Source organism: Marmota marmota, unplaced genomic scaffold (genome assembly GCF_001458135.2).
Source record: "Marmota marmota marmota unplaced genomic scaffold, marMar, whole genome shotgun sequence".
Lineage (NCBI taxonomy): Eukaryota > Metazoa > Chordata > Mammalia > Rodentia > Sciuridae > Marmota > Marmota marmota.
In genome coordinates this window covers 14,559,468-14,574,056 of record NW_026000051.1, presented here as the reverse complement: position 1 = coordinate 14,574,056, position 14,589 = coordinate 14,559,468, and the positions used below count along the sequence as shown (strand labels likewise).

The following is a 14,589-nucleotide window of genomic DNA, read 5'->3' as shown; positions in this document are numbered from 1 at the left end:
TGTAAATCAATGGATGTGTAACTGATGTGATTCTGCAATCTGTGTATGGGGTGAAGGTGGGAGTTCATAACCCACTTGAATCAAAGTGTGGAATATGATATGTCAAGAAATTTGTAAGGTTTTGAACAACCCACAATAAAAAATTAAAAAAAAAATAAAATAAAATATAATAATTGGGAGACTAACATTAGATGTCAAATAAAAGGCCACTTTTCTAACTTCAAGGGGAAAACCCTTAACTGGTGTTGAGAAACAGTGTGCATTTTATCTTAGAATCCTAAGGCCACCCTTTGAGTTAGCTGGTTATCCACATCATAACATTGTGCTGCTCAGGCTGTGTGTCTACAATTGTAGCTGTGCAAGGTCAGGGCCATGTGGTAAGAGCTCAAGTGCAACCTGTCCCCATGTCTCCCAGCTGCAAAGACCAAACCAAGTACCTTTTATATTAGTTTCCATGAATGGAAATTCACAAGAAAGGCATTGTGGTGGTGTGGGAAGGTGGGTAACAGCTTAAGAAAAATAGAGGAAAAACACCATGATTGTTTCCTGTCCCAAGCTCAACTTCCTTCACACCAATTTTTAAAATTAGACTTGACAATTCTTTAATGTGAAGAACGACATTCAAAAGGCTCAGAATAAGACCTATACACTGAATGCCACCGAGTCCCCAAATCAATGCTAGGCAAACATATTATATGTATTCTAAAATAAGTAAAATGTTTAAAACAAATCCAAAAAAAAACCTGAATGGTTATTTTCATAAAGAGCCTTGAGTAATATGTCCAATGATAATCCTATTTAATGCAACGTCCTTAAATATAATTTAAGTTCCAGTTTTCCTCACCAATAAAATTCCTGCATCACAGTTCTACTGAGAGGGTTAAAGACTAGAAAGCATTTGAAACTCAGAGCACTGAACCTGGTTCAAATGAAGCAGTCAATCAATGCTGACTCCTGTGCCTTTGTTCTTTTCTGTTAACCTCAATAAATATTCAAACCAACATGATAGTTGGGGGACAGCAGCAAGAGATGAGACTGAAGACACTGTAATGGGACCATTATCTTTTCTTTTTTCCTTCTTTTTTTTTAAATTTGTTACTGGGCATTGAACCTAGGAGTGCTTAACCACTGAGCCACATCCCCAGCTCATTTTATATTTTATTTAGAGACAGGTCTTATGAAGTTGTTTAGAGCCTCACTAAGTTGCTGAGCCTGGCTTTGAACTCAAGATTCTCCTGTCTCAGTCTCCCAAGCTGCTGGATTACAGGCAGGCAGCATGCACTCCACCGCCTGGTTATCTTTTTAAAGAGTATTTTAAAGCCTACTTGATTAAAAAGCCATATTTGAGGGGTTCAGAGATTGAAGGTGACCTTCCCTAAGATTTATCATCTGTTAGGTGGTAAAACTCAGGAAAACTTCTTTCAAAAAGGGCATTGGCATCATAACTTTCTAGATCATTCACTTCAGAAAGTCTAAAAAGAATCAAAGTCATCATACTACACTAATACACGTGTCCCCATGTTTATAGCAGCCAATTTAAAATCACCAGACCATGGAACCAGCCTAGGTGTCCATCAATGGATGAATGGATGTAGAAAATGTAGTATATATACGTAACATGGAGTTTTATTCAGCCATAAATAAAAATGAAATTATGATTTTTGCAGGAAAATAAGTAGAACTGGATACCATTATATTAAACAGAACAAGACAAACTCAGAAGTTCAAGGGTCATGCATTTTCTCTTATATGAAGAAGCTAGAGAGGAAAAAAGAAAGAAAGGTTGGGGCAGATCTCATGAAAATCAAATGGAGATAGTAGAAAAAGGGACCAAGCAATGGGAGATGGAGAGGATGCGGGGGAGTGCTGAGAGTGATATTGATCAAATTATGCTTCTACATTGTGTATTGTATGCATGTTCACTTATATGATAACGAATTTCATCACTATGTTCAACTATAATACACCAATAAAAAAATGTTGGGAAAAGAAAGAAAGTCTAAAGTGACCAAAACCTGGTTATAAATTAAGATCTGCAACTCAGATATACAACTTGGCCATCTTATAAACTCTACTTCACCTTTTGGATTTGGGTTCTCAATTCCATGCTGTTTCTACCTGGCCACAGTCAACCAGCAGAAGGCAGCCCAGCTTCCTTTCTGAATTCCTCTACAGATTGGCAAGGTGTTGAGTGTTGATGAATGCAGAACTGCTTGAGGCAGTGTTAATAAAAATCTGGACAGCACCATTGACTTGCTCGCTGGGCCTTCAGAAGGATTCATCAGTTCCTTAAACACAACAGAACACATGTTGCCATCTCAGGGGACAAAGTTGCTGGAAGAGGTCTAAAAGATTACCTTTCCAACAGTCATGATGAAGGTGGAAAAACAGGTTCAGAGAACAGGCATAACTTGCTCTAGGTAGCACCATGAATCATGACAGGGTGAGAACTAGAATTAATGTGCCTTGGGTCTCTGACACCTAAAGAGACAGAATGTCTTGCATGCATATATACCCAGCCAATTCCTAAGAAAGAACTTGGAGGGCACTCTAATTTCACTTTGAAATCCTCCTTGCACAAAGTCTGTGGTGAAGCTATAACCTGAACAGGGATAAAAGTGACATCACTTCTAGAATATCTGCCCCTAGTAGATAGCCTCTGTGACCAAGCCAAGGACACCTCTGATCTCCTTGGACATGCTTATTCAGCTACTTTCTTGGCTGGCACAAGCCTGACTCACAGCTTCAGAAATGGTGAGATGTGCACAGCAAGGAGTGAAACAAACACATGCCCAAAGCTGGGTCAGATGCCAGAATCATCCCCAAACCCCTTTAGCTAATTGGAAATGGCTGGAGGGAACCTCCATCCTGTAGCTGAGCAACAAAAATGCTTCCAGTAGAGACTTAACCTCCCAGAGGTGAGCTGAGATCATTTCTGGCAATGTAGTAATCCTTGTTTATTTTTAGGTCGATAAATTAGATCTCACCGATGGACTGCTGTGCATACACAAATCATGTAGAAGCTCCTCCAGCTCTGAAAAGATATATTCCAAAGAAGTATTTGGTATTTTGTCCCTGTCTGCGTTGTTAGTAAAAGGGATTGATTAAGAGGTCTATCAAACTCTGCTTTATTATTTTCTTCAACAAATAATTTTGAATTAATTTTGATAAGCCAGGAACTATGTTAGCTTCCAGGAAACTGAAGTTAAGAACATCATATGCAGTCCCTTCTAGCTGTCTGTGGGCATGGATCCCTGAAAATAGAACTAACTGTGTTCTGTTGGTCTCTAAAGAGGAGAATCTCCATTCGGAGGGAGTACCCATTAGGTCACTTCACCATCCAGGAGATGATAAAGTGGTTTGATCAAGGAAATGGCATCTAGGATGACACTTAGAAGGGGGGTTAGTAAAGAATGAGGTGAGGGAGATTTCAATCAGACAGAAGGATGTAAAAATGACCCTAAGTTGACAGTCATAAAAACTTTGCAGAACTGAAAGCTCTTAAGCCTGAAGTAGTGAGAAGAGACTGAGAGAATACACAGAGCCTGGAGGGGGCGAGGCTGGGGGGGGATAGGTGAGAAGAACATCTTAAAGGAATAAGGATTTATTTTCTCACTGTTTCAAAGGATTCCACCCCTGGTAGACTGGCTCCAAGGTAGAAACATCATGGCGGAAGGGCACTGCAGAGGACAGCTGCTCCAATTCTGGCAGCCAGGAAGCAGACAGAAAGGGGCAAAGGGAAACAGCCTCTTATCCCCAAGAAAATGTTCCCTGTGACCTGTTCTTTTAATCATGTTCCTGCTGCCTACAGTTTCCATTGCCATTTGGCTATCAATGGATTAATCCACTAATGAGGTCAGAACCCCTATGACCCAACTGCTTCCCAAAGCTCCACCTCTGGACAATGGTGAATTGAGGACACAGCCTTCAACACATGAACCTTTAGGGGACACTCCAGATACAAACCATAACATATGAATATTTATTAATCTTATTAAGGTTACCTAACTTTCATTAACCACCAATATTTTATTTGCCCCTGCACCAGTAATAACATCATTTCTCTTAAAATGTTAGAAGACATACAGATGGCCCTTGTCATCACTCACATTAACAGCGCTCCAGCCATGGATACATGTAACCTTACTCTAGAGGACAGAAAAGTATTTTTCACATATTGCATAATGGTCAACTCAGAAAACTTGAATGATTCAAACATTGTAAACTACCACAAGCTGCTAGGGTATTGTCCCTATTATATAGAACTTAACTTGATTAACAATTAGAAAAAATAAAATTATTTGTTTCTGCATTATTTCGTAAAATGAAATCAATTCCACCAAAATTTAATATTTGGTTTCTAAAAAGGAAAGACGCAAAGAGAAGGGAAAGGAAGGAAAAAAGAGAGGGAAAGAGGGACAGAGAAAAAAAGAGAGGAAAGAAAGAAAGAATTAGAATAAATAGAATACAAGATGATAGAGATTAATGTTTTCAACAATTAGAGATTCCAAGGCATTTTCCTTTATAATACCAGAGTTAGAACCCATAGAAAAGAAGGGTAGCAATGACTACATCAATTTTAACTGTTTTTGCCATAACAAAAATAAATTGTCATCAACATACTTAGAAGAGAAATAACACAGAGCTATTGCCGATTAAAATTTTAAAATAAAACTAAGCAATGACAGGATCACATTCTTAAAAGAAAAAAAAATTGTATATTTCAAAAAATTTGGAATGATTTTAACAATCCCTGAAAAACCATCTTTGCATCATAATACAATGAGTAATTTAAAAGAAATTCAAGGATTTTTTTGTCATTTTGTTCTGTTTTGTTTTTCATCTTAGTCCATTTGGGCTGCTATAGCAAAATATCATAGACTAGGCTATTTATTAAAAGTAACAAATCGGTTGCTCAAAGTTTTAGAGGTTAATGTATCAAAAACCAAGGCACTAGCAGATTTGATAACTGGTGAGTCTCTGTCCCTTCTCTGTACCCTTACAGGGCAGTAGAGACACGCAAGCTGTCTCCAGCCTCATTCATAAGGGGACCAATCTCATTTAGGAGGGCTCTTCTCTCAGGCCCTGATCTCCTAGCAAAGGTGTCACCTTGGAATAAAACCACATGGGGGAATTTGTTTCAATAGATTAATTCGGAGAAGGAGGACAAAAACCTTCACATCACAGCATTTCCTTAGCTGCCTTTCCTATTTCTTTCTAACATAAACATTCATCCAGTGAACATGCAGATGTGTGAATCTGCTCTTCCTTCAGCATGTTGAGATGATGTGCAGAATATCGATGGTTCCATAGAAGGCCCTTAGTCACCGTCAAATCTCTTTCCTTCATTGACACAGTCATTCAGGGATATTTAATAAATGACCACTCTGTGCACTTCCTTGTATGACGTTATCATGAGCTGTCAGCTAAAACAAAAGAAGCAATAGTATAGTTCTATTATTAATCAAGCAAGATTTATTGAATGTCTTCTATGTGGCTGACTTGTATTAAATGTTCTGAATCTCATGACAAATAAGACTCCCCAGGATGGAGAAACGACATAGTCTGGTGAGAGAGGTAGGTGTGCAAAGGTAAAAAAAAAGAAAATTTAAAAAGCATAATATGATGTGGCAAGTGATGGAAGAGAAGCTGCACAGTGCTCTGTGACAGACAAAAGGACAACTAAATCAGCTCACAGAAATCAGGGAGGGCTTCCTGGAGCAAGTAACATCTGTATGCAGGATCCATGGCTAGGAGGAATACAGGAGAACAAAGGCGCTTTTAGGCATAAGAAGTAGTCCCACTCTTCTTTCTCTTGAGGAGTGAAGCATCCTGAAGAAAGTAAACCTGAGGAAGCCCCTGACAATGACCTCCCTGCCCACAGCCAAAAGGAGTTCTTTGTCTCTGGTACTGTTCATCTGCATCTCCCACTCTGGTCCAAAAGTGACCACCATGTGGGTTGGAAGGTGCTTTTCCTCTGAATCACTGCACCACAGCAACCAGGCAGAACCTCAGGCTGAGGCAGAGTGGGGTTTCCCAAGCCCCAGCATAGGGAAAGACTTGTTCAAAACCAAGCTGTGGAGGAGAAAAATGAAGATTGTGCATCTGATGCTGGTGGAGTCAACCTCACCTTTTCCAGATTAGGAACACTGGCAGTATACAGGTCACCAAAGAACTCAGAGGAGTAACACAGCTATTTGGGGTACCCAGGATCAGGATTCCAGGATTAAGGCAGCTGGGTGTTGAGCCTTGATCTGAGATTTTGGAACTCTCAGTTCAATTGTCAGCACTACGTGGTCTTTGGGAAAATCCTTCTTAGGACTTCATTTTACTGAATCATGTATCATTGTGTGATCCTTAGAGATAGGATTCTAAGAATATGCTGAAATAAATCATAGCCTAAGGGCTCTCTATAGATGTGGACCATTCACTGGGGGACCATGAATGGGTCTCCCATGGACTATGATGGGACCTATATGGGCAGAAGTCATAAACTTGCAACCTCATAGACACTAATATTGCTCAGGGATGGGTGTATACTGCATTATTCATCTACAATTCTCCTTTCCCTTCAGAACTTTGACAATCGCTGCCTGGAGAAGAGTGAGTGTTCTTTCTGGTTCCAAAAACTTGGATCAAATCTTGTCACTACTTGAGGCAATGAGATGTGGGCAGAAGTAACAGTGTGTTAGCTTCAACCCAACACCTTAAGACACGTGGCTGATTTATGTTAGCCTTTTGGAGCTTCTTCTGTCTGCCTTTGGGGGAGCAGCCTGCTCTTAGTTAACTATTGGTTCTTCAGTCTGGGTCCTGGAATGAAGACCTGTGGAGGTGACCTGAACCCATCCCAAAGCCTAGAGGCCAGAACAGTCTAGCCAAGCCCAGCTGAGCCCAACCATGTAATGATATTCAGACTGATGGATATACTGCAACCGAATCGCAGCAACCTATGAACCCCAATGCATTTTCTCTGCAAGCTACAAAGACTGAAGGTTGTCTTCCAGCAGCATTCTTGATTTTAGACCATTTAATGAGCCTTCTAGTCACCATTGATTATGGTAGAAGGGGCATTGTGTTAGTTTTCTGTTGCTTCTATAACAAATTACTAAAAGCCTAGTGTCTTAAATAACACAAAGCTATGGTCTGATATTTCTGGAGGTCAGAAGTTTAAAATTGGTCACCCTGGACACAGTCCCCAGGCAGGACTGTGTCCCTTGCAGTTCGCCCCTGCCTTTTTCATCTTCTAAAGATTGCCTGCATTCCTTGGCTCTTGGCTCCCTTCCTCAATATTCAAGGCCAGCAAGACCCTTTTTCTGCCGTCATCTTTCTGATTACCTTCTTCTGCCTCTATCTTCTGGTGAAAAGACACTTATGAGTATATTGGACCTGTCCAGATAATCCAGAATAACCTTCCCATCATCACATCTGGTTCATGAATTCCTCTTTGCCATTTAATGTCACATATTCACAGATTCCAGGAATCAGGAAGTGGCCATGTTTGGGGGTGTTATTATTCTGTCCAAGATAGAAATCATGACTAATCCTATATTCATGGGAAGAACAGCGTGGAAGAAGCATTTGTCTAGGGTTCCTGCTGATCAGACCCCAGCCTATAGAACAGACCAAATGGAAGACTAGATTTGGCAATTGCTTTTAGTACCCCACAGTGTGCACCCTTGGCCTGACTCTTACTTTAGTGCAGCTGTGAGGAAGAGTTAAAATTCTCCCTTGGACTGCACTTTCAGGAGTGCAGCCTGCAATTTCCCCACTTTTCTTACTGGTATCCTCCTCTGGAGCTGCAGAAGATGCTCTACTCCTATTCAGGCACAATGATCTTGATCAAATGGGTGGAAGCTGACAAATAAAGGCCCCAGCCTCTGGGAGGCTAGGGCTAGAGGATCAGCTTACATGCTTACCCAAGGGGGTCCTCAGCAACACCATGATCATCAGCTCAGTAGCTCAGGATTGATTGACTTTTGTTCATTTCCTGTCTCCTCCTCCCCTCTCTCACTTCTGCTTCCCAACTAAACTGCCTGATTCCCAGTCCTTATCTGGGATGCTTTACCTTTGCAGGAAACTAAACTAAGCCTCAGAACAGTTAGTGTTGACTGAATAGACATGTCTTAAGGCCAAAGGACATATAGTCCAGCTTGTGTAGGACATCTGGTCCAGTGTGGATGATTCAGCAGGGCTCTCTGGTCTTTACAGGAATGGTCCAGTCTCAATTTAGGTATCTCCATGGAAGGGGAAGCTACTGTTGTATGAGACAAACCTTTCAACCACAGGAAAGTTCTCAATGAAAAAATATGCTTCCTTGAGACAGGTTCTCATTTCTCCTAGCTTAATTTTTTAAATGTATCCATAATGTCATATATTCTTACTGATAAAAATGCTCTGAGATTTAGAGACCAAAAAGCACAATCTAAAACTTTCATCCTTTATGTTATTACCACATACTATGCATTTGACCATACCACACATTCTTGAATGTCCTTAATATAGATGGAATTCTCTTTGCCAATACACTTAAAAGTCCATGACTAAACTGAACATAATGTTTCATGAGCAATGACATGAATTAGTGAAAAATAAAACTAAATTGAAAATTGGGCTATGTCACTTGTTAGCTATGTCCTTGAGAATGTCCTTTTAACCACCATGTCTCAGTTTCTTCATCTATATTGGGATAAAGGGAGTCACATTAGAATGTTGTCCTGAGGACAAAATCTCTACTCATGAACTGCTGGGGAAAAAAATACCCAGAAAAATATTCCTTGCTTGAATAAATGATTCAACTCCAGTTCAAGACTGCAACTTAGGAATGGAACATTCTCACTGTGAGCACAGGAACAGACTCATATTGACAATAAATTGCATCTTCACTTTGAAACAACTAAAACATTCCACATTAAAGTGACAAGTGCTGTGGTCAACTCTAGCACTAAATGTCTACTCTGCCTTTAAGTATAATCTGATTATTGCTACTCTGGATCTATAGAATGGGGTAAAAATGTTGTTCCATGTGCTGGCATCTTCACAGTGTCCAAATCCTGATCCTCTCCATGATTTTCCATATAACATTTCCTTTATTAAAAAAAAAGTTGGGGGGAATCGTCTGTCATGATGGGCAAAAGGTGCGACTTAAGCAGTTGAGGGGAGAAATAAAGAATGTCCACGCACTTCTGTCCTTTTCAATGCTTTATTCATTCAAATCACTCAATACAATTTCACTCTATAGTTTCTTAATCAAGAAAATGACAATCCTCAATGCTAGGCACTGAAATGGACATAATTAATTCACAGCAAACAATTCTAGATTGATTCTAAGCATTGCAAACACACTTAATCATGCCAGGTTCATGACAGACATTCCCTCTGCAAGCTAAACTCAAATGTCACATCAAAAGTCTCAAGCCTTAAGCTCTAAGTCCAGCAGATGCACACTCACCCAGACCATGTGATCAGATCAGGAACCAAGGCAGGCTTCTCCTGGGGTGGAGCTGAGTCCTTGTCTCACCAGAGTCAAGAGGCTGCTGTAGAGTTTGAGAGCCATGAGAACAACGCAGAGGATCAGGCTGCTGAGAAGAGTTGGGATGTCAGTCCAGGTCCTCCTCAGGCTCTCAGGCTTGTGTGCATCAGTGTCAGCTGGCTGAATGTCTGTTCATTTGCTCCATTATTTATACTAAATTTGGGGGCTTCTGACCACCCTTTCAATCCCTGTTAGCTACTACTTGATTTCTCAGTGATGTCATTCATCCTGAGGTTAAAGCATCTGGTCTGGTGGTCCCCTCCCTGATTTTCTTGCTTCTAGCTCTTATCAGGGCGAGGGCAAAAAAAATAAATAAATAAATAAATAAATAAATAAATAAATAAACAGAGACTTCACTCTGAGTTTGTCTGGGTGGAGAGAAGTGACTTGTTTGTGCCTGAGGGCCATACTGGAGGGCTCCATAGTGGTACCTGGTGAGACTGCAGGTTTCAAACTGGAGTTTTAAAATGGAGTTGCTTAGGCTATCCTAAGGCCTAAGGCTATCCTTACATCATCATGTGTCTTCAGGAAAGTAAGAGGGACAGTAGTGATCGATGAGGTCAGAGAGGTAAGTGGGAGTCAGACTCATGGGACTTTAAGAGATGGGGGAGAGTTCATCATTCATTCTTGTCCGAAATCGTGGGAGGTGTTTGAAGAGGAAAGTAGCATGAGCTGATTTCTGTTTGCTTGTGTGTTTGCTAGTTTGGTTGGCTAGTTTTTAATCATGCAGCTTTGTTAATTGGCTTTGGAGAGCGAGTGTGTCCTGGAGGCACTGGTCAGAAGACAATCACAGCTGTCTATGCAAAAGATGACCATGTCTTGGAATGAAACATCAGTGGTAAAAAAACAGATTCAGGACATATTTTGAAAGAAATGTTGTTAAGACATGGAATCAATTTAGATGTAGAATTTAGGGAATGAGAAGACTCAAGGATGAGTCCTATATGTTTGCCCTAATAGGAAAATGGTACCCTGCATCAAAAGGTACTTTTCACACAAAGCTATATTGAGATCAAGAGCTGTTGGTAGAGAATAAAGAGGGAGGGAAGAAATCCAAAGTGTGGGGCTATTACCTGTTGGATGTTTATTAGATATTTGCGTGTGTGATACGTTTATTCATTTACATATAAGTGTCACTTATGTCATTGAAAATGTGAATCAAGATAATTGGTGGGAGAGAATGCTGAAGATATCAGCAAATGTACGGTAGTTAAGGCTGGAAACCAGGGTGACCACACAATGAGCCCATGCTCCCAGTACAGGGGAGGGATTGAGACTGAGCCCAAGTCTCCCCAAGAGGAAGACAATGCCAATAACGTGGGAGGGAACCAAGACAGAGCGGCATCTCGAGTGCGAATAGGAGGAACAAGGAGTAGTGTGTCAATCATGCTGACAGGTCAGTGTCAATCCATGTTGACAGTCCAACCGACAGGAGTGAGAGTCAGCACATCCACCTTCAGCCCATCAGTGTCCTTCCAGGAAAAACAAAACAAAGACATTAAGCCCACATCCCAAACTTATTTTACATACCATCATTTCTTTTATTAATGTCAATTACCATTCCCCCGAATAACTCAGAGTGTAAATTGTTGGTTTAGATTTAGAGACAAGAGGAAGACTGATCACCCTTTAACTCCCATTTCTACCTCCCTCTTCCCTTCCTCTGAAGAGAGGCCCATGAGCCTTGTAAAGAGAGCCAAGATGGCATGCACGTTTGCCAGTGTGTGTGGCCTAGCTGTCTGATTTCGATTAGGCGAGGCCTGGTTTCTTGGGGATGAGATGAAATCACAGATGAAAATTAAGCACAAGCAAAATCCCAAACCACAGTATTCAGAGGTCTTCTCATCACAAGCCAGGTCTAAACTTCGGCAGGGCTCCCTGAGGGAACCTTCCAACGGGTAGGCAAGACCTGGGCTCCGCACTACCCTCCTTCCCAGAGTCGCATGTTCACTACGACTTAAAGAGAAGTGTCAGGAAAGATTTTTCATTTCCAGATCATTGGCAAATGTTTGCTCAGGTCTATTTTGGGGGCATTAGCTCAACACTGCTGTCTTTTTTTCCCCAAAGAATTAGAAGAGAGTTTCAAAAACACATTTATTGCATTCCTCTCTCTTCATCTCTCTATTGCCCTCTGTCTTCTTTCCTCATTTCTCTTTGCCTTTCTTCCTTGACCTGTTTGGATCCAACAGAGATCCTATCTGTTCTGGCATAGAAAAGTCCTGTTGGGTGAGAGTAGAGAGGGATGCTCTGCCACAACCCTGCCCCTGGGCTTTGTCAGCACCATTTACATTGCAAACAGCTATGGGACTGCCTGAGGACCCTGTGCAATAGCCAAGAGGCTGCCACTGAGGTAGACAAGGGGCTTCCTCACTGACTCAGGAGCAGAGCTTTCGTGCAATGCAAAGCTTGTCCTTACTGGGCACACACGGTATGTGAGTCAGGATTTTTGTTGAAGAGCAAAAGGAAGAAGGTTGGATGATATTGAAGATTTGAGCTGCACGTCACCATGCCACTTGTTGTCAAAACATTCTTGTTGAAGCTCCATAGCCACTGAGCACCGCTCTCCCCACTTTACAGTCAGGGACTGTGAGGCAGATGAGGCCAAGGGACTTGCCCAAGACCAATCAGATCTGAGCCATCTGCCTGGGCCATCTTTTTGCTCTAGACCCAAGTTTCCACCTGTTCATATTTTAAGAGGAGTGGGAAGGCAACATGGAAACAATGGCTGACTTCCAAGACGAACTCTAGTTTAGAAAGAGAATGTATTCAAGACAGTGAATTAATATATATACCATTTGGGTCAAAAGAGTCCTCAATCACATCACCATGTGATTTTTCATCTGTTTTGTTTTCTACATGATTCCTATCTACCAGTCACAATACTGGATCTCGGAGACTCCCCATAACAGAGCCATGACATCCTCTTGTGCAAATAGAAAATGTATGCTTTTTTTTTTTCTTTTATGAAAATTTCCCTCAAATATTCTTCTCAGTAACAAAGTATGTTGATGATCATGCAGGCCATAGACACAGACCCAGCAGAAATACTCAGCATTAATTCCCAAATTCCATTTTCCAGAGTGAAAAAGTGTTCCACTTTTCCAGTTTTATACCTTAAAATATCATATATGAGGGATTTTAAAAAACTATATCATTGTGAATGGCATAAAAAGAACCTTTCTCATCTTAAAACTTCCTCCCGACCATTCTTTCCTTTTCCTGGGCCAAAGGTCTCCCTAATTTGGCAACACAAAATGAGGAGAACCACTTATTTCTCCCAGCAAAATACAATTTACTCCTGTTTTGAATCACCTTCAAAAAAAACTAGACATTTGGTTCCACAAAGTCGGGTTTCAGCTGAAAAATATGGAGACATTGACATCTTGGTGAACTGCAATAAATATTCAATTCTTTTGGCTGACTTACCTCTCAGCTCCTAGCAGCATCCTCGGTACTGGGCCAGGCCATATTTTAATCTGAGGCAGCTAGCCACTGTGTCCTCCAGGGTCCTCACCCCCAGACAAGGGTGGGGATGACTTGTGCCTACCCGTCCCATCTCATAAAAGATGGGTGTATAATGCTTGGGTCTTCTCTGCATACCCTCTTGGCTTCAGAGATAAAACAAAGGGATCAGATAAGGCCATGCAATGAGTATGTAGTGGCAAGAAGGAAGGAAGGAAGGAAGGAAGGAAGGAAGGAAGGAAGGAAGGAAGGAAAGAAAGAAAGAAAGAAAGAAAGAAAGAAAGAAAGAAAGAAGAAAGGAGGGAGGGAGGGAGCAAGGTAGGTGGGTGGGAATATATTTCAACAGTCTAAGTTCCTCATAAATTGTCTGTAACGTAACTATTTACCAAGACATCCATTGTACATACAGCTAGAGAGGAGTGGAATCCATGGGCTTACCCTTTCAAGAGACCAACTAATCCTTCTTTAATGACCAGTGCAAGGATTTGTTCCATTCCCACCCGTTCTGAGTGCTGAAGCACACTCATGTGCTCCACTGAATTATACCAGATATATCAAATTAATTCTATTAACCAGCTTATCCTTTAAATCTTTAAGCAGGCCCTGATGCATATGCATTTGCTGGTCCAAATGTCTTCAAGCAATTTCAGAGATTGCTCGTTGGGGTTGCAGTTACACTGAAAGGTGAGCCAGTCTCTGACCTATCGCATTCCACAATGTTAAATAATCCGTTAAATGGTTGCAGCCCTTTTTCAAAAAGGGGTGCCACATTTTTCTTTTACCCCCCCTCCCCTCCCACTGCCTTGCTGGCTTGGAATTTGCCTTCAAACCAGTTGCAGGACTTGTGACTACAAAAGATACAAAGCAAAAAATGTAAGAGTTAAGGTCTCCACTGAAGACTGAATTTTATTTAAAATTCACCCAAGCCTGCTATTCCTAAATACTGCCACTGGTCCTGCTGCCCCCTGTTCACCCCCCACTCACCTACCTGACACATATGCACTTTCATCTTGTCTTCTAGAAAGCCTTTCTTGCCCACCTATCTCAGCTTTTCTTAGGTGCCCTTTTGTTTTCTTACAGCATCATGTGCTTAGCTCTATCAAAGTTCACCACAGGAATAGTAACAGCTGACATTGGGTCTTCACAATGTGCCAGATACTTTTCTAAGTACTATATAAATATAGCTTGCTTAATCTCTGTACTTATCCTGTGAAATGGGTATTGTTATTTTCCCAGTTTGCTTGTGGGAAAACTGAGACACAGAGCAGTTTGAGAACTTGCTCAAGAACTCAGAGTCAGTAGGTGGTGGAGTCTAGGACGAGATACAGGTCAGATCCAATCACAAGGATGACTGCTGTTGTGTGCTACTTATGTGCACATTCTAACCTGTTTATGGACTTCCTCCCATTTCCTTCTCCTAGAAGCCTTGTGCAGTAGGAATTACATAGTAATCCCATTTTACATTTTCAAATATTTGCTTGCATCCATAGACTGAGAGATCCTGGAACCAGGATTTAAATTCAGGCCCCCCAAAGACCACATCTTTTATCTTTATAAACAATCTCCTAGTTACTTATTTCATTTTCCCTGGGCATCCT

General features: G+C 41.1%; 1 long non-coding RNA gene across 2 annotated transcripts; it reads right to left on the bottom strand.

The window, feature by feature from the left end:
• Positions 1 to 10,035: 10,035 nt before the first annotated feature.
• LOC125619666 lies at positions 10,036 to 14,096 on the bottom strand. 2 transcript variants are annotated; one of them, XR_007351206.1, is made up of 3 exons: positions 13,980 to 14,096; positions 12,956 to 13,137; positions 10,036 to 11,001 (listed from the first exon to the last, which is right to left on the bottom strand). It is a non-coding gene; the product is annotated as an uncharacterized LOC125619666 (long non-coding RNA). The 2 variants fall into 2 exon arrangements; XR_007351207.1 differs by having other exon boundaries at positions 13,976 to 14,050.
• Between the last annotated feature and the right edge of the window lie 493 nt (positions 14,097 to 14,589).